This window comes from Dermacentor andersoni, chromosome 5, assembly GCF_023375885.2.
Source record: "Dermacentor andersoni chromosome 5, qqDerAnde1_hic_scaffold, whole genome shotgun sequence".
Lineage (NCBI taxonomy): Eukaryota > Metazoa > Arthropoda > Arachnida > Ixodida > Ixodidae > Dermacentor > Dermacentor andersoni.
In genome coordinates this window covers 78,151,029-78,175,161 of record NC_092818.1, presented here as the reverse complement: position 1 = coordinate 78,175,161, position 24,133 = coordinate 78,151,029, and the positions used below count along the sequence as shown (strand labels likewise).

The following is a 24,133-nucleotide window of genomic DNA, read 5'->3' as shown; positions in this document are numbered from 1 at the left end:
AACATTGAATTGCAGGCAGTGCAAGCAGGCATAATATTGTCAATATAATCTGTTTAGGAATACCAAATTGGAATAAACATCGATACCTTCATTTGTACTTTCTCTGGCTGAGCAATCTAGTTTGAAATGACTACCATAAGCATGTCTTAGCAATGTTGATCTAATAAAGGTTAAATGCACGACTAGCCTAAGAAATCTGGATGATGGTTATAAATTACAGTGAAGAAACTATAATATCTAATAACATTAATAATATAATAATAATATTTATTTCCAGAAAACAGGCTAACCGTGAGCGGCGTGCGAGGCTGAGCAGAAATCTGGAAAACTCTACGGCAAGTGTGCCTGCCGTGGGCATACGATCCTGCATTACGGATAGCGCGTATTGATATGGTCTTCTTGTTAGAAGTTCAAATTATACTTCAGCACGAGACACAAGACAACAAAGTGGATGAGAAGCGTGTCTTTTAGAATCCTATGTTACAACGTACAGGTTTCTACAAAAGTGACGATAACTGCTAAACATGTAATGCGTCGGCTTTTGCGCATTTAGACATTTAGAGAGGACTCCCATATATATATATATATATATATATATATATATATATATTGTGGGGATGCGCGACTCACGCGGCCCCTGATATGTTGGTTTTCCCGCACGGCTCGCGTGGCCTGGCGCCCGCAGCGGTCGGAGTGGTTGAGGCGCAGTACGAGAGATGGCGCGCGTGTTGCACTACTAACGCCGCCGACAGGTGGGGTTACTGGGGCGCCGAAAGACAAGGCGCTCTCTCTTGGGTTCAAGATCGTCGAGCGGCGCGGACGTCCCGCGCGGGCGCCGATCCATGCTTCTGCGAAACCGCCTCGCGTGGCCTGCCTTCGAACGCGTCACCGTTCGCGTGACCGTACGCGCGAACGACCAGGCGTTTAGATCCAGCTTGGGGCGAACATATTCGCTCGCTATGCGGTCGCGGTGAGTCGGACTTCTAGATTTGTCGCGCGCCCATCGGCATGTTTTGTGGACAGCAACTCGGCTAGCAGGCATTGATCTATGAAAGGTGCAATAAATGCCTTTGTGATTGGTTGCTCTACTGTGTTGTCGTTCCTTTGTCCCAAGAGCACGGGAGGAGAACCCCACAATATATATATGTATATATATATATATATATATATATATATATAATATATTCACAGCACACGCACGGCGTTAGACGAACCAGGCTAGCGCTAAAGTTGAATTTCACAACACAATTTTCATTCCGCGTTCAGTAATCACACAGATCATTTGCGGCTTCGTTCAGGGGCACACGCGGGCTTTCGGGTTGGTGCTTGTTGTTGCGTTTGGCGCATGAATATGGCTCGGAGCAGGCACCGCATATGCGCAATCACGAGCAATATACACGCATCATTTCTCCAGAAGCTGCCGCCGAGCACGGGTCGCGAGGATCTTGTTGGGCTGACACGACGACTCCGTGGCAGTCGAATTAATTCTGAATACTGCATATGCGGTGAGGGTAGCCATATGAACTTGTCGATAGGTCATCTTGTAGATTGTTGTGGCGCAGGCAGAAAGAAACGGTCATAGAAGGCAGATGAAACAACACACAGCCTCACAGCGCTGAACCTCCTGCGAACAGCTGTTTACGTGCACCATGTCGCACTGAACTTCAGAAACCGCTGTTGCGCACTCCAAAACAAATCTTCACACGATATTGAATTACTAAACGTGCATATTATTTGCGCCTAATCAAGAAAAGTCAATAAAATTATAATGTTAACGTTTTATTCAGTACAATAAAAGAATTATGCAGCGTGCGCCACGAAACCTGGCAGTAAGCAAGCCTGGGCGTCGCACCAGTCGCATTGTTAATTCAAATCGCAATCATCTCAAATGGGTCCTTTAAAAATTGCATTGCGACGCGTGCGACTGCACCGATTTTCGTCGTTCCAGTAGCAGCATGTGAAACAGCCTTAACCCTCGAACCCCTCAATCTCCAAAAGTAGTGCTAACCACTTCCCTCCTCCTCCGCTCCACTCCCGCGCTAGCGCGCCCTCGACAGTGGAGCCGCCTATGCTGACCCTGCCGTAGCAGATAACGGCTAACACGCTACCGGAGGAAATCCGCTTAAAAGTTCGTTCGAGCTCTGCGGAGCAGTTTTTGAGGCGAGATTTTGCGTCGCCAATCGGTAACTGGCCTCAATAATGTCTTGTTGGAAGTCCGCAAAAGATAGGGGAAAGTACAATTGTTTAAGGCGTAAAGCATCCTCACGTTGAGAGTTCGTATTGCTGAAACACGACGCATGCACACAATGTTCGCAAACACGCGCGTAATGACCTCAGTTTCAGGTTTTGACTGCGTGAAAGTATGTGTACGTGGTTTCGTAGGTTCATCTACGTACCTGCAGGATACTTTTCTTCGGCCGGCGCGTGAGAGATTCCAACTGTCTGGGGCCAGCAATGCCTAGCAACAGGGTCACTTCTGCTCCGCGCCTTTTACACATGTTTGTAGCTCATGCACGGGTTGTGGCAGCCATGAGCAACGTTTTCACACGTAGACAGTATCGATAATTTGAACAACGTACCAGCACATTAAATAGTTATTTATTTATTACAGTGCAAGTGGTTGGAATTTAATAGCAAGAACGAACTTAATGAAACACTGGACAGAGGTTCCGACAATATGTATCCCCCCCCCCCCCCCCATGCCTTATTAGCACCAGTAACGCTTTTGTTGAAGCGGCACTCAAGGCCTTAAGGGCTTTGTTGAAGTTTTTAAGGACATGCGAATTGTGCGACCGCCTCTGAACGTTGTAGCGCGTAGTTTCGCGTTACTGTGTGAATTTTCTTTTTTTTTTTTTTCCATTTTTTTCCTCTTCTTCTTCTTTCTCCTGTTATTCCCTTTACCCCTTTCCCCAGCACAGGGTAGCCAGCCGGTACTTACACTGGCTAACCTCCCTGTCTTTCCTCTCCTTTGTCTCCTCTCCTTTGTTGAAGCGGTAATTTTATATCTGTAGACTACGTGCGTCTATATTCTTTTACGTTGTAATTTCTCGCAGGGAACTTTTGGCAGTGTTGCTTTAATTGGAACACTCAAGGCACACAAGGCAGAGAAAAAAATATTCTTGTGTTTTACGTGCCAAAACCACGGTCAGATTATAAGGCACGCCATAATGGGCGACTCCGGATAAATTTGGACCACCTGGGCTTCTTTAACGTACCCTCAACGCACGGGACACTGGCGTCTTTGCATATCGTCCTCATCGAAATGCGGCTGACGCGGCCGCGATTTGATCCCGTGAGCTGCCGCGACCAATCCGTCTGCGCGTACTTTTGTCACACTGAGCTGGCAATGGCGGTCGGAGCGCGCTGGAAAGAAAAACATACACAAAAGCGCGTCGCATGCTTCCACGTGACACAGATTGACCAATGGAGGAGCGGAAGTGTCTGGGGCGACAGCAGGCGTGGAGGAGGAAACGCCGGGGAGAGCGGGGTGGCGGAAAGCTCTAAGAATGGCACTACTTTTGGAAAATCGAGAGTCTTTACTTAACCCTCCTCCTCCGCTTTCCTCCTCGCGCTCTCTTCGCTATCGCAGTCCTTCCTCCCCTCTGCTCCGCGCTCGCTCTTTCATTCTTGACCGTGTTCCTTCGCTAGGTTACGAGAGACAATGGCGACGGTTAGCGCCGCTCTGGCGATGAGGAACGGCGTGCCCGAGGCGCAGGCGGTGGTGTCAAGCTCCGTTCGGAGACCAGTGAGGCCTTTCTGAAGCTTCGTTGCCGGTAACTACCGTTCTAGTTAGGTCGTGTGAGTCGGCAACTGAGAACCGGAGGGCCGCCGCCACAGAGCCGAGGGCACAAAGTTTGTCGCTCGTACCAAGATGACTGTCGGCGTCCGCAGAACCATGTGATGTGGCCTGGTGCACCGCAGCATTACCATATGGCGGAAAACGGATGTTGGCGCACGCACGGCACGTCGAAGTAGAAAACCATGTCGGAATACGGAGAATAACCAACACCCGTCTGCACATCATAACCACTTGAGGGTGGTTGATATTGGTCGATGGGGCGAGAGCGGGGTTGGTCGGACCTCGCTGACACTAGCACCCCTGCACGTGTAGCTTCCGCGTAGATGTCGACGTTCGCGACGTTCACCGATTGCCTGGTAGGAGTAGGCAGTGAGAATGCGGTGTCCTGTGACGAGCACATCATCTTGCCTTCATCTGCACCCGGGACACGTAGTGTAGATGAAGGCACTTCTCCTCGGTAGCAGCTATTCACGAACAATTTGGCGTATCGTTGGGGCCTGGTCCGACGACAAGTTCACGTCAATGCTTGCCACCGTCGTTACACTGGCCAGCCGACCGATCTTGATCGTTATTTGGCACATCTTCAATGTTTCCAAGGTGCGGCAATGTCGTGTGACGTCAGAGAGTTCAAATTACTCTTGCCAATGACAAAATTACAGATGTCATCAGCGAACCCCTTGATTAGATGGCCAACGTTGTCTTCTTCCGACATACGTGGGTTCACTTGCATGCTTACACAACCTCGGGATTCTCTCAATACATGCAGTACAAGTCTCACCAACAAGTTGAGTTTCTCAAATAATCATTTCAAGCAATATCGTTCTAAGTGATATCATAAATGGGTCCTTCCTACCCACATAAGCTGAATAATTTGCCACAGCGCTCCGAATCCAATTCTAAATGCATGCTCTTTGACCTTTGTTGCAAAAGTACTTCGAATAAACTAATAATTCGAATGAATTAATATCGTTTTACCAGGTTTCAATGTATGTAAACTGCTTATATAAATAATTATATATGATAATAACGCTAATATAAAATGTGCCCCGCAAGTGTACGATTGCTTATGAAGTGGTGTGGGAGACCATTGCGCGTCGCATGCCTTGTCCGAAGTAATGGCCAGACATGGTTTTCTTCTAGTAGGTCAGGTTAAGTTAGGGCTTGATATGACTGAAGGTTGGATGCAAAAAAAATATCATTTTTTTTTCATGTAAACATAAACGCAAAGTCAGCTGTGTAGTGCTTTAGAACACGACCATGCAGAAAAATTAGCTGTCCTTTCAAAAGCCTACGCAGCGTATTTTCTTTGTCTGAAATGTTTATTTACTGAACAGAACATGGGCCGAATTCGCAAAGCTTTCTGTTCATAAGCTCTCTTTGCAAATGTCTAGTAGCGTTCTCTAATGCTAAGTCCACCATCGGGATTTGCGGGAATTTACGCTTACGAACAATTCTAGCGTAAAGGGCTTTCTGTGAGTACAGGCCCAGATGCTGATGAGCCTATGATAGACCTACCACCGAGTCACTAGGATTATACGCGGCTGCTGGGACAAATAAACGGCGCAGGCATTTTGTGGCCCTCATAATATATCTCACGCCTCTGGAGAAAGGTGCACTCGCGCGAATAATCAACCCGTCAACTTTGAGCATAATCACGAGTCAGGGCAGCTTTGATTGGTCTGCCGGCGAGCGACCTGCTTGGCAGGATCCGCCCGACTGTCACTCATACTTGACGGATCAGCGTAGGGAGCGCCTGTGGCAAGCACCAACCGTGCGTCACGCCCTCAACCTCCACAGGTGGGTCGTTCCACCGCCTCCTTGCATTTCGGGTCTTTTTGTATATCCCACGCCTGTATATAGATCCGAGAGTAACCTGCCCCAAATCTGCATCAAGAGTAGTCGACGTTAAGGGGAAAGGAAACGTCGTGCAAACAGTAATTATATTGGGTGCATAAAACCTATATTGGAGCTATCGGCACTCCATCTATAATAAAGTTCATATGTGAAGGGTTACCGAATACGGATAAATGCTTCTTAAGGGGGGCAAGTTTATGCTCCTCATTTATAAAAAATAAAGCCCTGGAAAAAAAAAGGCACAAGAAAAGCTTGATCGTTTGACTCCATGGTTTAGCGAGGTTTTGCGCCTCTAACCAACTTTGTTGTGTCACTCACCTTCGTCTTTGTCTTTCCAGCGCTAATATTACTGAAGGCATGGGCCAATACCAGGGCAGCAATATTGTAGCGGTGCCTTTTCTGCCAGTTCTATTCCTTTACGTGCTTTTCGCGCTTCGTTAGTGGTCCTGCGTTATCAGTGAGATAAGCCAGCCATGAATGGTGAAGGATGATACGGAATCGAGTTCCCCAGTTTCCTGTCCTCATAAGCAAAAACCTACGCTATCCGCGATGGTCCTGCAGGGCAGGCCCAGGATTGACCCTGGTCGCCTTCTGATATTTGAACGCGCACGTTAAGTTGAACTCGCGAGTATTCTTGTATTCCGATTCCATCGAAATGCGGCCACCACGGTAGGGAATTGAACCATAACAAAAGTGGATGCGACCTGTTGGAGACCATGATCAGCGGAAGCGGATAGCAGATACACTTCTTGCTTACCTTGGTGAGATGGGCTTCGGGGCTGAACTCTATAAGATGCCAGGACTACTCCAGCATTTCATGACCCCTGGTGACAATCTTCAAGAGCGGAGGAGAATTTGTTATGAACAATACATTTGAAAAACAACTTGGCGTTCAACAACAAAACGCCGTAGTCTCTGGGCGACCGCCACAGTTAACTACGACATTCCTTGTTTCCGCTATGGGCCGCTTAGAATTGTCAGTGAATGTGAAATGAGCCGGTTCTTCACAGAACTTACGTACGCCCATTCGTGTCATGACTGATTCAATCAAAAGAGGAACTAAAGTGCTTGCACATTTCTTTAAAGTGTTCAGATATTTTAGCGCGTTTATCTTCACGCACTTTCCGGGTTGCTTATATATATATATATATATAGAAAAAACAACATATATATATATACATATATATATATATATATATATATATATATATATATATATATATATATATATATATATATATGTTGTTGTTTTTTCTAATCGTTTTCTCACCAATTTGGGCCACTGAGTATGTAACACTGGCTGTGAGCGCTTTTGGATGAACCTCTTTGACGCCGACATGAGTCACAGGGTATGTGCCACTGTGTGTGTGTACTGCTCTTCAATAAAGCTATTTGTCGCGAACTATGATCACTATGCATGCACCGCCTTTCAATGAACTTTAATGACGCCAACTCGGGTCACATGGCATTGTGCGCTCTCCAATGAAAAAAAAGTCGTGAGCCATACCACTCTGTGAAGGTGGTATGGCTCTGTACTCTGGTACTCTGTGACCAGCGTTCAGCACACGACACAGAAGTGATACGGAATTTAGAACCAAGTTACGAACTCATTCAGCGTGATTTTTATATGCATTCGCGTGGACGACGGGATCGCCGCCCCGGGAAGCCGGATGAAACTAGACACGCGTGACGGTTAGATGGGACCGCCACCACGGGAGAGCGGAAGGAAAGGAAAGCAGATACGAAAGCGCTTGGGAACGCCGACAAAGAGAGGGCGGTGCGAACGTATACATTGCCGACGCGGGTCAAAGTGTATTATCTGTTCTTGTCAGCTTAATATCTGATACAGGTTGTATTTGGACCCAAGATATTAAACTGGGACCTCTTTTGGTCCCAGGTGTGTCAAGGGTAGTTCAAGGGCGCGTTACAGGTCCCGGAGCCCACCACCCGGAGTCCACATGGGTACGTCCGATTGCGCTTGGACCCCTCCTGCACTTTCATCACGATCGGCCAACACTTTTGCTTGCGCAGAACAAACATGCACGCTACCGTAGCCATAAAGAGATTCACTGCAAAAAGAAAAATTGCTCCCTCTCCCGTAATCGAGAGTAGATGTAAGCATGAAATGGCGGCCGGCAAAACACATTGGTTGGTGATAATACCAGCCACAATCTTAAAATGGGTGTAGTGCATGTTCGCAACGGCACACCCAACCCCACCACACCACACCACGCCATACTGTGCACTAGTCCATATGGGCGCTGCCCTGCTTGAACAAAACAGGCTGAAGGTGGCACGCCAGGCAGCGAAAGACGCCAGGAAGACCGAGCGCACTGCCCAGCTAGAAGAAGAAAAGCACCTGAAGGAGGCGCGACCAAACGTCTCAGCAAATCTCGATTATTGCTCTGTCATCTCGTGGCAAGAGGTCACGTGTTGGGCCACCACTGAGCAAAGGGCTGGCTTCACGGAGAGTTGGCTGGCTGCCTGACGTAATACTCTCTCCTAACTTTTTCTTTGTGAAGGCAGAGCAGCGCGTCAGACGCTTCCGGCGCCACGCCACGCCGAAGCTTCGCGATCTCATTAAATCCTCAGCAAATTCCACTTCCCAGAATCGAAATGTACGGTGCCCTGTATGCCTGCCTTTTGAACCTCGCCTATTGGAAATGACAACTAAAGCTTCACCGTACTAGAAGTTACAGCTTGAGTAATATTATGAACAAACATTAGGAAGAAATTGGAAGCAATATTTTTTTGTACCTTCTTTGGGAGTAACTGGTGTATGTGATGCGGTCCCGTACAAAGGGTTGGGGGATCTCGTTTTGTTCTTCTTTGAGGGCCTGGATGTTGTCATTTAAGGGCCTGAACAACTGCTCTGGCTTTCGGCTCAAGATGACTTGAAAGTCGCCGGCAACGGGAGTTAAAAGCATTTCATGCGTAAAAATCCTTCAAAATTTATCCGGTGCTGGGTGAAATCCAATCCACGTCATATATATTTAGATAATCTTGACACGCGCCACGCGCAGTCTTCCTGGCGGTGGCACTAGATGACGCACTGTGTCCATGGAGAGGAGCCCACTCACAAAAGCCCTCAAAACAACTGGAAGTCAACCATCTTATATATATCAGTTTGTGATTTGAACTATAACGCAAAGGCAGGACAGTAACGAGGCAAAGCGGTGGCTGGAGGCGTAACGACAGCGTTTATTGTCAAATTAATTTTTGTTGTCCGAAAACGCGCAGTTGAAGCTCAGCAAGCTCACCGAGGCCAATTTTATACACCACAGTCTTGGCGGCTACAGTAGAACACGTGCCAACAAAAGCGAAAACGAAGTGCGTCTCACGGGAGCGCGTGGCTTGTCTTCTCGTTGTTGTGAAATAAACCGTGAATGAAGGCGCAGTCCTATGAGATGCGTTCCTTCGTATTGTCCTTCCCATTCGATCTTATATTCCATTCTATGCCATTCGCCAATTACATTAAGGGTTATGCGTGCTTTGAGATATACCTATGAGGCAACATTATACGTCAACGTTTTATGACCACACATGGCCCTTGCGCCATTAAACATCAAATATTCATTCATTCATTCAACGTTTTATGACGTGATTTATTGCTTTAGTACACTGAACAGGGGCGCACTCTCTGACACTATATTTCGTAGGTGAATTAAACCATCGCACCCGGCCCCTGTACGCTAAACGTCAAAGATCGAACATAGTAACGCTTCGTACGGAAGAAAGCTTAGCTTAGAGTCGCTCTTTGCGATGGCATAGCATCTTTTGTTCCCAGGTGTTCGGGTCCGTTTTCGTCAGTGTGGATGTCCTTGGATGAAACGGAAGGCCCTCAGGCCCACATCCGTGCCGCGTCGTAAACAGAACACCGGCACTATGGCGGACGTAGCCAGTAGCTACCCGAACGACGTGTCCGATGGAGCGGCTCTTTCAAAAGGCGCACGAAATGGGCTCGTAGTTTCGTTTTTCCAGTACCTGAGGCAACTTCAGCTGATTGTCTCATCGATGCTGTTTAGGAAGCTGTCGGTGTCGGGGTGGCAGCAGTATGCTTGAAACCTCTCGGCAGCACCAAGCTCCTGGCGGCTGTTCGCTCGGCTACGAAGGTGTTTTCAAAAAGATATCTATAAAAAGAAAGTAAAGAAGTGCCTCTCGAGCCGAGGGTTCGTTGCACTGTGGTCCACGTATTGATTGGCCGTTTATCAAGGTGCCTGAATGACGAAGTCATTCCGTCAGCGATGATCTCAGCGAATAGCTTAGCAGGTATCTACGAAAGTTTCACAGCTATACCTCAACTTGTCACATGGAAAACTGAAGAAAGCCTATTAGGCGATGGGTATAGACACAATGTGTTCAACGCACCCACGCATTTGTAAACCCGCAGCGTATCATCTCAACCTGTATATCGGCATGAAACGTGACAATATCTTGGTAATTCTGCGAATCCTTGTTATTTTCGGTATGTTTTGGGCTGACATAAAGTGTGACTCTTTAATCATTTCCTATACACCTGCGCCAAACGTCGCCTTTCTTTATCGACACACACTATCCCCGGAAAAGAAATGCGTGCCTGTATCGCATGCCTTAGCTTGAACATGGGCGAACCCCGTCACACCCCTTTGGAGAAACGCGACGACTGGTCCGATACATATGGCGTTAAAGCCAACGATGAGGACGCTAAAAAATAAAAAAGAGGAACGTAGGAGTCTCACAGGACGACGAACCCAGCTTGCCCTTGCCTCTATGTGTATACCAGGAACGAAAAGCAGTGACGTCGACCTCTGACTCTTATAGGACTTGACAGCAGGAGGAGGCATGGGCGCGTGTTTGAAAACAAAGAAGCTAATAAGGAGTTGGCGCGGCTGACTAATGAATGACGCGCAGTGTTCTCTGCCGAGTGCGCGATACGAAAACAGCGCCGGGACACTTGTTTCCAATCTCGAGCTTAGACGTACACACACCACGCCTGCATGTGCACGTTCGTCCGGTGCGCCGAGCATGCAGAGCCCGCGGGCGGTGCGCCCGAAGAAACAGCGGGGTCCGAGCCGTCACTCAGTTTCTGCGCCAGGTTATTAATGACGAGCGAAGGGAAAATTTCCGCTGCCTGTTCAGCTCGGCTATCATGAATCATGCCGGCAGCGAGAGCAGCGGCGGCAGTTCGCCGCGGCTTCCTTGTTACACGCTGTGTAACGCGCCCTAATTATCTCTCGCCAGCCCTTTGCGGCGAGGAGGATGCCTCCACGCCGCTGGCGCGTGGTGGTGTTTTTGTTCTTTTTGTATCTTTTGCCCCGCTTCCGACGCGTTGCATGCGACTTTGTGCGTCTGCTTTTAGCCCTTTCTATTCTTTGCGAGGCAAAACGAACGGAGTATACAGATGCGCGGTGCATGTGGAACGTTTATTACGGGAGCGCGGCCTCAGTTTTACCCCGGGGAGCTCTCGAGAGCGGAAGGGATGAGACGGTTCCAGGTTCCAGTGTATACTTAGTGACCCATCAGAGGAGGTACATACCGTGCACCACGCCCGAAAAAAAAAAAAAAAAATCGCTCCCTTTGCACCCGTCCCACCACTTTGCCACTTCTCTCCGCGGGCTGAAACCACGCAGGTTTATATATACACACCAATCCTTCTTCGTTACGGCATAGTGCACTGAAGCTTATGAACGGCTTGCCCTTGAAAAGTGGTGGCATTTTTCACGCGCTGTGGTTTACGCGTAGACATTGCACGTTGGAGGTCACGTGCAAATGTAGCTTCACATTTCCCCTCTTTTCATTTTTGCAATACAAGCACTAGCATAAAGTGCCTCGACCCGCCAGTCGAGCAGCAATGTCGCGTGTGTTCGCGGGCTTCTTTCACGCTCGGAAAAACACTTTTATGCAGCACGTATTCAGCAGCAGAAAGCTGGCAGTTTTTCATGCGGCTCTACAATGTTATAATTGACATTTTTAATCTAATTAGATAATTTTAGATGCTGATTAAATAATTGATGCCAATAATGTAATAAGGCGGAATGAAAGAAATAACCTGAGTATCTCCGAGCGATGGCAAACTACATTGTCTTGGTTCTGTCCTGCTGCGTGGCATTCGCATCTCTTTTTAAGTCTTGGTGCATGATAGTTGGGACGCCTTGTATACGGGGTGTTTCAACCAACTTTAGCCAGAGTTTAATAATATACCGATGCACTCTAAGACGACGCGACCAAATGCATGTTGCTCACTTTTGTAAGTAGTGTGTCACGCCCTTCTTGTATTTTGCTTAATTAGATAATTAGTCAAGATTATTTAACCAATTTTGAAGCAATGGAGCCAGGAATAAAATTCCAATTCGAAAGTTCCAGAGCAGTTTGCAAAACGTCCGATTAAATAGTTGCTAAATTTCTATCTGTTAGACATTAGTCTTTTTCCGCTTACTGCAGATGCCCGCGAAATAAAAAAAAAATGCCACGTGACATGCCCGCTTCCGCGTCGTGGATGCAGCGCTTCCAAACATTTCTTGAACAAACGAACATAGCATATAGCAGGGCGTGCTCCCGCTTAAAAGGCGACAGGTCTGTGACGCGGACATGTCACCTGGTATTTTTTTGCATTTCGCAGGCATCTGCAGTAAGCAGGAAAACACTAATGCCTAATAGATAGAAAGTTAGAAACTGCTTCATCGGACATTTTGCAAAACGCTCTGTAACTTTGTAATTTGAATTTTATTCCTAGCTTCGTTGCTTCAAAATTTGGTTAAATAATCTTGACTAATTATGTAAATAAGCAAAATACGAAACATAGCGTGACACACCAAAAGTGAGCAACATGCATTTGGTCGCGTCGTCTTAGAGTGCATCGGCACATCTTTAAACTCTGGCTAAAGTTAGCTGAACACCCTGTATATCTGTCAACATGCAGGCTGTCACATAAAACAACGAATGGATGGACCTGAGAGAGAGGGCAAGTTCGTGACTCTCATGCGCGGCTGACGCACGTGTTTTAATGGCCTCATTAATCCCCGCTTCAGATGAACGTCGATTAACTTGCGCGAGAGAGGTGAAGATATACTGGATATACTAGACTGTATTTGTTGCGGTGAGGTATAGTGGTGCCATCTAGCAGAAACTCAGGAGTATGATGGCTGTTGCCTATGAGATTTTCGGCGCACGCCCTTGCGTCTTTTGTCACATTTATTTCGCGGGATTACACATATGACGTGCAGGGCGCTTCAGATAAGTGGCACGAGCCAGGCCGAAGACTAACTATAACTTTCCACCGGAAGTAATATTTGGCATGATTAGATACAGACGTTTCACGAACTTATGTACCCGCTTAGTATGAGTTCTTAACACAAATATAAGAGAAAAAGTAACTGTATTCAAAACGAGCATTGCCATGGACTTACAGGACAGCTTACATTGGCTTGAAAACTTTGTAAGAAAGTGGTAAAAAGTTCCCAGACGAAAAGGTTGAAGACATTCGTGCTACCACTTTGTCACCACCCACAAGGCTTCCCGTACAAAGTGAAACTTTTAATATTTTTTCTTTCTTTACAACGACTGTTTCGTTTGGGAGGCATAGAACATGAACGAGAGCAATTCGCTGCTGTGTGTGCATACGCCCTTGCGTTCCACATGTTGACTCGTTTGCTTGTGCAGCTGCGACAATCGCGCTGCTGCGCAGTTGCCTTTGACGCAGCAAGCACGCATGATGCTGTGGCTCCACTCGAGACGCAGGCAGACCGTCAATTCTCTAGAACGTGTGGCTCTTCCAAAAGTGAGCCCCCTAAAAGAACTGCTAAGTCCACAGTGCCCATTGCCACTGCTTCTAAATCACGATCGGCCATATACTGTAGATCAACCAATCTTCCGAACAGTTTTTTGCTCACGGTCGCTTTATGGAATTCGCCAATAGGGGACGAGATGAAGTCAAGCCCGAAAACGGTAAGGGAATATACTGCCTTGTATTCACAAGACAAGGCACGAGCAAATCGCAATCTATCCTCACAAACGCATTTTTTGCCGAGTCTACTCCATTGTTCGCGCGTTGGCACCTATATACCGGCAACGATTTTTTTTTCTCTTCGTCCCCGCCCTATGATGTGTTTTGTCCGTTACGGGCGACCAAGAAAAACAACTACACACTCGTCGTCACTGCGCATACACGCCCGCGCTCCTTTCTCGTTTGTTTTAGCAGCTGCTGCTGCTTTCCCGATCGCAGCGCTCGCACGCACGCGGCGTGCCTCCGCTGTCCGCGCACACGCGCAAGGGCGTCGACGTCCTCTCCGGCGCTCGGCGCAGCGTCGGCGGTGCGCCGGCTTGTGGGCGCGCTAAGGCCAGCGCCGACCCGTCGGCGGCGGCGGCGTGCCGGGCCCAACCTGGGCGGTGCTCTGGCCGGCGCGCACAAAAGGAGAGACTCCATCTGCTCGATGAGAAGCTCCACCCGCGAGGGCGGTCGGCGCCGAATCCGGCTCCCTGGGGCCTCTCTGCCGCCACCGCTGCTGCTTTTCGTTGTTTCTTGGCCGCCGCTGCTGCTTTTTGCGCGGCGCGCCACTTTTGCGCTTTTTTGCTCCCTTTTCTCTTTCGCGTCACCGACGCGGTGCGCTTGATTTCTTTTTGTTTGCTTTCTCTCTGTTTTACCCTTGCTCTTTTTGTACCGCGCGCGCGAGAAGCTTTCCTTTGCCGCACGCTTTGCGTCTCGCGCGCGCGGACCGGCCAATTCTGCGCTCACCGTGTCTTCCGCGTGTTGCAGCGATAGATATCGCTTGGTGTATAGATAAGACCGTCCTCCCTGCGCAGCGCCGTTGCTTACACGAAGCATGTGTAGAGGCTCTTTTCCGATGTACTTGAAGACTTTGCTGAAATTAGAACCGGTCAGCGTGACAAAGCGATACCACGAAGAGAGATGTATACACGTTGGAAGCCATACGCCGCGTTTACAGTACTCAAAAGTGCGTCGTGGTACGAAACGTGTGCACTTCGCCAGCAGTATAGCCTTACGCTCGTTAATGTTTCTTCTTTGCGGCGGGCAATGGGTATGTTGGCTAATGTAACGATACCGACTGCCCACCACGTCTCGCAACTGCAGACTTTCCGTCGCTCGAGCTGCTTTAGCTGTCCCGATGCAGCGGAATCTGCCGATCACAGCTTGGCGCACACAAAGAACGTGGCACGCAGCTTATCCGCCCGTTTCTCTCTACACAAGAACGTGCGCGCGCTGTTTCATCCGAATGTACACGCGCGCTCGCATACAGACGAAACGAATTAGGGTGGCTGGGCGTCGTACCGTGTGATCAGCGGCGCGGACAGGACGCGGCGAGAGACCGCGCGCCGGAGACGCCTGCCGCCGCCAGCGAGGAGGAGACGATTCGCGCAAAACCCCGAAGCGGCAGATACGCGCGCGCCGCAGCGGGCAGAGCCAGATGGGCACCGCGCAGGCGCACGGATAATAACAGGGGCAAGCCTTCTGGCAGCGAGGGGAAAGGAAAACGAGGGGAACGTGTAGCAGAAGCAAGATGAAGAAGAAGCGGTACAGAGGGCGAGAGCACGGCCCCGTGCTCGCACGCGAGGGCCATCTCATTAAATCGCGGAAAAATGGGGCTGCCTGTAATCCATCATTTCGGGGACGGCCGCGGCGGCGGCGGCGTTCTTCGCCTCGCAGGCCAGCGCATCACGTCGCGTCGACCCCCACCCCACACCCTCTCAGCTCTCTGTACAGCGAAGCCTCCCCCCCCTACCCGCGCCGGTGTCTCGGCGTTCCTGCAGCTCGCGGCGGCAGCGGCTGCTGCTGCTGCTGATGCAGAGAGTCGCTGCTGGAGGGGACTGCCCACATAGCAGCGGCACTGCAAGCAGCAAGGGCTGGCAGCGTCGTGAAGCGCTTCAGAACGGCGGGCAAGCGATTTCAGCGAGCGAGGAATTGAGGGAGACAGCGCCACCCCTGGCCCTCTGCGCGCATGCCACCAAACCGCAGGCACGCCACGGGGACCGCCGCCGGAAGCATTCAGCGCGTCGCATTCTTTTAGGGGGCCTCTCGAGTTGCGGTCACTGCAAAGAAACCTCGCGTATAGCCTGTGGGCGGCAGACCAATTCGCGAGGAGCTTGGTTCCTCCCAAAAAAGGCTCTTGGCCACTTCTGCGGCTCAAGCGATGTGTGCACTTCACTGTGAGGACATATATAACACCCGTTGTCGACATGAAAAATGCTCCATTTCTGTTCCGGCGTGTTTTTTACCTCACATAAGCGTTTCGCTCTCTGTAAAGCGGAAAAAGGAATACAGAAAAGAAAAACTGGCGCATTAGAAAGGTTTAATTTCGCTAAATGTTTAACCCTTCCCCAGTGTAGGGGGACAAACCTGATGCGACCTGTTCTACCTCCCTACCTTTGATTCCTGTTCTCTCTCTCTCTCTCTCTCCTTCTCTCTTTCGTGAACTCTCACAATAGCTGGCTACCTCGTTTTGTGTGTTCTGTTTCTGGATGTCAACAGCTGAGATTGAGATCGATCGTCTTACGCACGTAAATAGGGCCATGTAGACGTGTCCTCAAATTTAAGCTATATCACTAATGGTACACCACACAGGGTCCAATCAATTCAGACGACGTTAACTTCGTGGGCAGAACTTCTCCTGAAGTTGTCGAACGAGTAGTTACGAGGATGCTGATATGCCACATGGCACACATTACTTTTTTTGATACCATGCCACCGGTACATCTATAGTATACATTTGTTTCCGAGCAACATATGGCCTTCTCTTCGTAATAGCCGACGACCATTGCATGCGCTTTGTCATAATGCCTCTTCTTCTCAGGAGTGCATGCCGAAAAAGATTGAGTGGTATCAGTCAAAAACGTTTCCAAAATGTTCGGTGCAGCATATAACGTTTCGAGAAGTTCATTTCGTAACATTCGTGGAAATATCAGTCATGAAGATGGGAAACTGTTGGTCCGGCTGCGATATCACATGGCAGAAGTTGATGCAGTCGCAAGAATATTTTTGACAGCTTCATGAGCGCACAACTTAATGACGGCTGTTTCATTTTGACTATACTCTATGAGAGCACATGACAGACTGTTTCTTCTGCATGGAGTCTGATGAATACGTGCAGCCCATTTAGCCCATCCAATGAATTTTTTAGCCCCAAAGCAAAACACATGAGAACGTGTTACCAGCGACTTTTCGTACAAAGAACCGTTTGTAAGATAAAGTTAATGTCTGTCTGTACCTCTCTCAAAGGACACATAATGCGCTGGTAGCTCCTTTGCGAGAGCAAATAAATGCTTGCCCCATGTTGTATTACAATATGTGGTGTAATCACTTTTAACGGGAACGTAAATTCACGTTACTTGGAAGCAGGGAATCAAAGCACACGTGACCACGCACGTGGTATGGTAATAAAGTGTGATTCTAAGAACGAGGCACAACACAATGGCATCATTTCGCCATTTAAGAAGACACAGAAAGATTCAAATTTCCTCATTTGTTTGTAGTAAGCAAGAAAGATAGGTGTGATAGCCAGGCATTCCAGATTCCACCCTCCAAATCCAGAGGAATTGGAAATACGATTCCTATAGGAACCACTAACTTTTTTTTCCTCATTAATTTCTATATGGCTCTACTATTGAGTACGACAAAACACCAACCAGCGCCCGCTAAGATTTACGAGGATATCGGCTACAAAGAGTACCGCCTGGGGCCGGATCTCTCCGGCCTTCGTCACTTAAGAGGGGTTGCCTACTCCAGTAAACATATGGGCTCCACCACGGCGTGTATGCATCGATTTGTAAATGCATACCTGCCCTGAATGCGTTCCGAAACAAGCCACATAGTCAGGCTCGTTGCCGGCCACTGAAATGTGGCACACATCCTTGAGAACAGAATATGCGCATCTGGCTCATGCCTTCAATGCACCCACTCACAGCCACTTCGAGATAACTTGCAGGGATGAATGATAGCTGCGCCCTGTGCGAGATGTGGGTGTAAGCGACTGTTTTATGTGACGATAAGCACTATAGTGTTTAGCAGGTCAACTTTCCTCCCTCGAGGATATTGTATTACAATATGTTTGTAGCTTATGAAAGAAAAAGTAATGTTTTGTCGAGACACCTTGGTCCTGGAGACGTTTCGTAGTGTTATATTTGTCTCTACAAAATATTGACAACGTTACATAGCACCGGACCTCCTGTCTTTGTTTCAACGTTATGATTCATGTACTTGCAGACGTACAGTCATTAAGTGGTTATACGTTGGTTATTAGAACAAAGAAGCGCGTTATGTAAATCATATGCTGCATTTCGTAATCACGAACAGTATTCAACCCATGGTGTAGTTCACCTATCACTACTGCCATTGAGAAGATTAAACGGCAGAAGTAGCGTCTTGGCCAGTCAGAAATTAGAACTTCATCCTGGAAGGACAAGCCGATAATGATTAACCTAAAGAGAAAACAAATAAGAAAAAAAGAAGACCGCACAAGAGGGAAACAGAGAAAGGCGTTTTGGGTGATGAAGAAAGGGCAGTTACGCGGAAATGGACGAACTTTTTAGTTCCCGCGAGCCAACAGTCTCGCATGTCGCCACGAGCAGTGCAGCTCCATTCCGGACGATCAATCTGCGAAGGAAGTTCGACCGTTGTCCGTCAGAGGCTCCTCTGCCCTTCGTCGTCGTCGTCCTTCGTGGCGGCTCAGAGCAGCCTTTCGTTTCCTTCTCGCTCCATTCATCTCCCTCTCTCTCTACAGCTCGCCTTCGCAATACCGCTTTTTGTTTCTTCCTGAGAACCCTCTCTCTCACTTCTCTACGCTCGCCACCTCTCTCTTCCTCTCTCTGTCGTTTTCCTTTTTTCTCTCCCGGCAACAGGCATGGCTTCCTTTTTTCTGCTTCTTCTTCTTTTTCCTACACTTTGCTCTTTCTTCTGCTCCCCCGTCGGTGGTGTTCCTCCTACGACGGTGAGAGAGCGGCGCTCCTACGACCTTCCAGAAGCAAGCCGGGACTCGCTCGCCCCTCGCCGGGGAGGAGCATTGACCACTCTTGAATGGATGGATCGCCTGTCACTCAAACGCGGGGATTTGCATAGAGTCAAGCCCCCTCCGCGTAGGAGAAACAACCCTCTCCACTGCGCCGTCTGCTTTCGTTACGCTCTTTCCCTCCCTCAGCTCGAACTTCGTCCGCACACCGCCGCCGGCTGCGTTTTGCTTCTTCGTGCGTGGGGCTCGGCGGGCGCGCGAGCGCGTGTGTTTTTCTCTTTCGTCGACCGGCGCCAGCGCTCCACTTCGATTGTTTTGCCACCACTGCTTCAGGCAGCAGTTCCTCTTTGGTGCAACTCCTCTCCCCGGTTCACCCTTTTTCGTTCCCTACCTCGTACCCGTGCTTTCACTCGCCCACAACTTCGCTCTTGCCAGCACCGCAGAAGCAGCCTGTGCACTGAGGAGCCGGGGGGGGGGGGGGGGAGGGGGGGTTCCGGCGCAACCGACGGTCTCGTCGTATCGCCCGGGCTGCGACGAAAACAACGCTCTGGGATCAATGCGTCCCCCGCTCGATTTCCGCGCGCTTCCTTACTTGTGGGAGGCTTCCCTTTTGCACTACGTCGGTTCTTTATTTTTTTTTCCTGTTACATTTCTCCCTTTCTTTTGCTCCTTTCTATTCCTGTGTTCAGTTCCATTGTGTCTGCATGTTGTGCCCGCGAGTTCGTGCTGTCGTGCGGGGCAACTTCATCGGAATCATACTCGGTCGCTGCTCGCCCACGTGACGAACTGGATGCAATTCCGTCTGCCTAATTGATTGCGCGATGTAAAGAAAAGAACAATAAAAAAAGAAAACGGGGCAAATCTTTGATTTGTGCCGCGGATTGCCAAACAAGCGGCGGGGCAGAGATAGCGATCGCCTGACGCTTCTGTGGCCACCGATTTCAGCGATCATGCGCTGGGTTATTAATAATAGAGGCTCGGGCCATTGAATCGTCTACGCTAGCGCGCACCGTGCGTCAGCAACGCGATAGTGCGCATTTGTAAATATAGGCGTTCTCATGGCCGTAGACTGTCTGTGCGAATACTGGCGCACGATTAGTATCCCTATCAATTTGAGAAAGCAATGTGCGTCGAGACCAATCGTATCATTCGTCGTACGTCGGTGTTACGTGCCTGGATTTTACGTGCTGCGATTTCGTTTCATCGTAGGATAAAAAGGCAGCCCAGTTCCTGGCGTTTCATGTATTCATTTCACTTGAAGGCAACGGGCAATCAAATCTGACTGCTTGTATTTTATTGTCCATTGTGCGACTGATCTCGCAGTACGTGTTTTCTGGCCGTGTTTACACGTGTCTCTTTCTGTGGGTATTTACACGTGATCATTTTTATGCACGTTCACGTGCATATTTGACATCGGCAAGCTTTAACCAGCGCTTCATCGTTCGCGTCTTCCTACTTGTCCCGTCCTTCGCGCTGTTAGAATTTCGAAATGTACGAAATAGCCCGCGTCAACGCCATAATTTTAACCAGATTGCTAAGCAGTCCGTCGCACGTGTTTTATGTACGCAGCCGCGAAAGTATGTGACCTCATATCTCATAGTTTTTATTATTATTATTATTATTATTATTATTATTATTATTATTATATTGTCACCTATCGAGTAAGGTTAGCGAGGTGAGTAACTAACTTTACAAAAAGAAAGACCGTTCGGGTGGCCACAGCGTGTTTATGTAGGCTAGTCTACCGGTGCACCTAACGCAAGTATAAGCAAATTTCCTTTCCTGACAGTTAATCAACTATAGCTGCTGTTGGAGATGCCATATAGCTAAGCTAAATGCAAAGTGTGTAGCTGGCTTAATTCAGTCATCTTCATTGGTTTCTACGCGCAAGCTACTTCTCTGTTTAGCGGCCCAAATGGATGTGAGCCAGGTAAGTTAGTTACGCGCTTTGCCTTGTTAGCGCAAGTTACAGTAGCAACGACGGCTGGAAAACCGTGAGAGTACGCTAAGGTGATGGCAGTGCTCTGTAAAGTACCCATCTGCTTGTTCATGAAAGATGCCTTCGCTGCACTAGCGATGTGCTATGCGGCGAACACAGCCATACTTGCTAGACACTTTGAAGGTTCATTGGTGCGATTTCGCATTGTCATTACGTGGTTCTGCACGGCTGGTCATATAAACAGGATATTTGCCTCGATTTACATAAATCTCCGATTCCACCACCGCCACTCAGGAAAATGTTTTGTTGGAACGTTCAATTTTCACTTAATCTAGGCCAAGAAAAGGCTGAGTGTCACTCATGAAAAACGAAACCCCGCTTTCTTACGCAGCATAATGACGATTTATTGTTGTGCCGTTTTCTCCCTCTCTTTCTCTCAATAGCCAGCTTAAAAGATCCATATCAACTACACTCACTGGATGAATGGATGCTAGCAAAATAATTCTACAGTCTGTGGGAAGTCCATGGCATTTGGCGAATCATATCTTGCGGAAATCCGCAATGTTGAGTAAAGGCAATGTAAATGGTAAGAAAAGGTGACATACACTTGAAAGCTAGCACAAAACTAGAAAATGAGCCATACTTCAGAACTTTCTTTTTGAGAAACCTGTCTAGGCACGTCATTTTTGCGATACTATCAAGGTTATAAAAAAAATCCTTGCCATAGCCATTTTTATGTGAGAGGAAAAGAGAGAAAACAAGTGAAGGAAGGGTGTTTAACCAAACAGCCGTTCGGTTGACGGCCCTGCATGGGATAAAAGGGATGAGGGTTGAAAGAAGGAAGGCGAAAGCTGAGAGAATTCACGCAAACAGTAGTGTAGAGATAAGCATCTTCTCAGGTCAGTTGATTTTATGAAAGTCATTAGAGTGAGCGTAGCTTTTGGGTTGACGGTGGGTGAGGCCATGCATCCAGGATATTTGCTTCTGTAGAGCGTCAACCGTCCATTTGACTGGAAGCCATATCTGCCCTACGTTTGTTGACGGACGTTATTCGCGTACTCTCATACAGCACACAAAGTACTATATAGGATGTAGTCGATACAATCATTACAGGGCTGCCATTCCTTGAGTGTATATAGAGGAATGTTCCGCAACCCATAATTTCATGCACAGAAGATACAATGGCGGCCTCGCCGACTGTCAACACGGAAGGTGCGCGTGCTTTCCTAGTTCAAGTACCTGTAAAAACGACGCACAATTAGGCGCGTTTTTGATTTCGCGCATGCGTTGTGCTCTATATCTCATTATGTTGTACTCTATCTATGCCTTCTTTTTTCTGAGCCCTTCGCTGCAACTCAGACCTCCACTTCGGCTTCACAGAAGTGAGCTATAAGCAGTCCTTCTACGTCGGCTGCGGTTCAGACATTGCCTTCACAAAGGCTGGCACAATGCGATAATTGGAATGTTTAACAGTGCTGCATGCGATGTCGGCAGCTGCAAATTAAAAGAGCATCGAGCATTTATTGGGTCACTGTTCTCGATTTCAGCTACGAAGACATCCACTCTCCTATACGCATTGCGACGACAGCATGTCGGTGCACCGTATCCACGGCGCGTCGGCCCACAGCTATGGGCAGTGAAAGTATTTTTGCGCTTCTTGAGGTCTACTTGCCTGCGTGAACACATTTAACTGCACGACACCGCATAATTATTTCCTTCCTTTCTCTCTCTCATCTCCATATTCCCCTGTTTGATTGAAAACACGTTTCTTTGTCACTTCGTTCTTGCGGTGATTGTAGGGTTGGGAAATGAGAGGGAGTTCAACTATTATCTGGCTCCACTATCTACTACTCTCAAGAGGTGGCACTGCCATATATAGAGGCGTAGTATGTCTGGGCTCGGGCTTGTATTTGTAGGTTTGAATTCGGGCGCCGACTGGTTGGGCCGAAGTCGATGGGCGGCCGCCAGAGTACCACGGCAGTCGCCGGTACATATGATGAAGCGCATTGTACAGACCCACTCTTGCAGCGGCCTTTATACATCAACTCTGGCGAGGGCTCGGGTTTGAGGCTCCAAATATAGCGGGTTCTTTCGCCAGCTCCAGGCCCGAACTTCAGGAGGCCATCCTGGAGTGGGCTGAGAGGATAAAGGAGGCCTACTTCAAGTAGTTCGTCCCCCCACCCTCTATTCCATTGCCCCCTTCCCTTTAAAGAGGGATAAATAAAGTTTTTCATCATCATCATCATCATTTTCGCCAGCGTATAACCGAAGCAGGTACCCTTCTGGTTAACATATATCTGCTTCTCCATTTCTAATCTTCTCCTTCTTTATCGCTTTCCTTTGCCGCTTACCCTCCCTCATTCTCCTCCTCCATCGCAGGCTAGCAAAGTGGATACTGCGATGTAGTTAACCTCCACACCTTTCACTTTATTTCTCTCTGCGGGGTTTCCGCTTCCGTTGGGAGGCACAGCATCAGCGCTCAAAATAGGTAGCTCTAGTAAACAATGAACTTAGATGACCTCGCGGGGGCGTTCATGTACACCAAGTTCACAACAGCGCGCGGCGACCTGCCGATCATCGCGTCTTCTTCGAGTGTACATGTATATACTATATGTAGCCGCCCGCTTTTAAAACCGCGGCGCGTTCCCAGCGCGCGCCCACATAGCGTCTCGGGCCAGCGCCCGCGAACAAATGGCGCTCATTACTGCCATTAGGGCCGGGCGCGTGCGCGCGCCTCCGTTGGCGCGCCGTGAAGAATCGCCCGGCGCCCTGCCTCCCCCCCCCCCCCCCAAATGATCGGATTACCCTCCCCGCTGCGCACGCTAACAGGTGCTACCGCTCTCTAAAGCACGTGTAAACAAAGATTAAGTCGTCTATTTAGATTTCGCCAAGGCTTGCCGCACTGTAATTAATAACTGACTTCCGCCGCGCGACGTAATTAAATAGCCATTCCCTCAGAGCGGCGGTTTCCTCTGCGCGTCTTCGGGGAGGTTTCTTCTTTTTTCCGTTAATTTTTTTTTCCTCCTTAGCTCGGTCTATAAACGCAAGCTGGCCACACCGCCAAGTCTTTCCTGGAAAAGTCCCCGTATGATGAGAAGTGTGGGGGAGAAGTGATAGAGAGGGAAGTATATACACAAGTACACATTATTCGCAGCGTGGTGACGTTATTTGTTTTACCATCTTGCTGTTGTTTAGTTCCCCTTGGTGGTAATTGTAGACTCGTGTGAATAGTATAGCCGTATACACCTGGTAAGCAGGCTGGCGCGCCACAGAAACCGAACCATTAAGCGTTAATAGCGGCAGCACCGGTCGTGGTTTTTAGAGCCACTAATAAGCCACGGATGGTCCGGAGAGCCGTTCCTCGTGGAGCAGAATGTAAACGCTCCTAGCTAATTTTAGTTACGACCCTCGCAAAATGAGACAGAGACGAATGGGGGAGGGTGCAGCCCTCTGTGCAATTTTTCTGCCGGCGAACAATAACTTGGGTAAATCGGAAGTTATAATACGAACTCGGTTACTACCGTAGTTGTAACCTTTGGAGTGGTTACATCATCCGCTCACTTTTATGTGCGCCCTTGAATTTGTTTCTTTTTTTTTGCTGTCTCT

General features: G+C 48.6%; 1 long non-coding RNA gene and 1 pseudogene across 1 annotated transcript in view; one reads left to right on the top strand and one right to left on the bottom strand.

Annotated features, from left to right (window-relative positions):
* The window catches only part of LOC140218357 (uncharacterized), a 174,338-nt gene that overhangs the window by 138,202 nt on the left and 12,003 nt on the right, over positions 1–24,133 (bottom strand). The window lies entirely within an intron of this gene.
* LOC126532544 (U2 spliceosomal RNA) lies at positions 7,441–7,540 on the top strand (annotated as a pseudogene).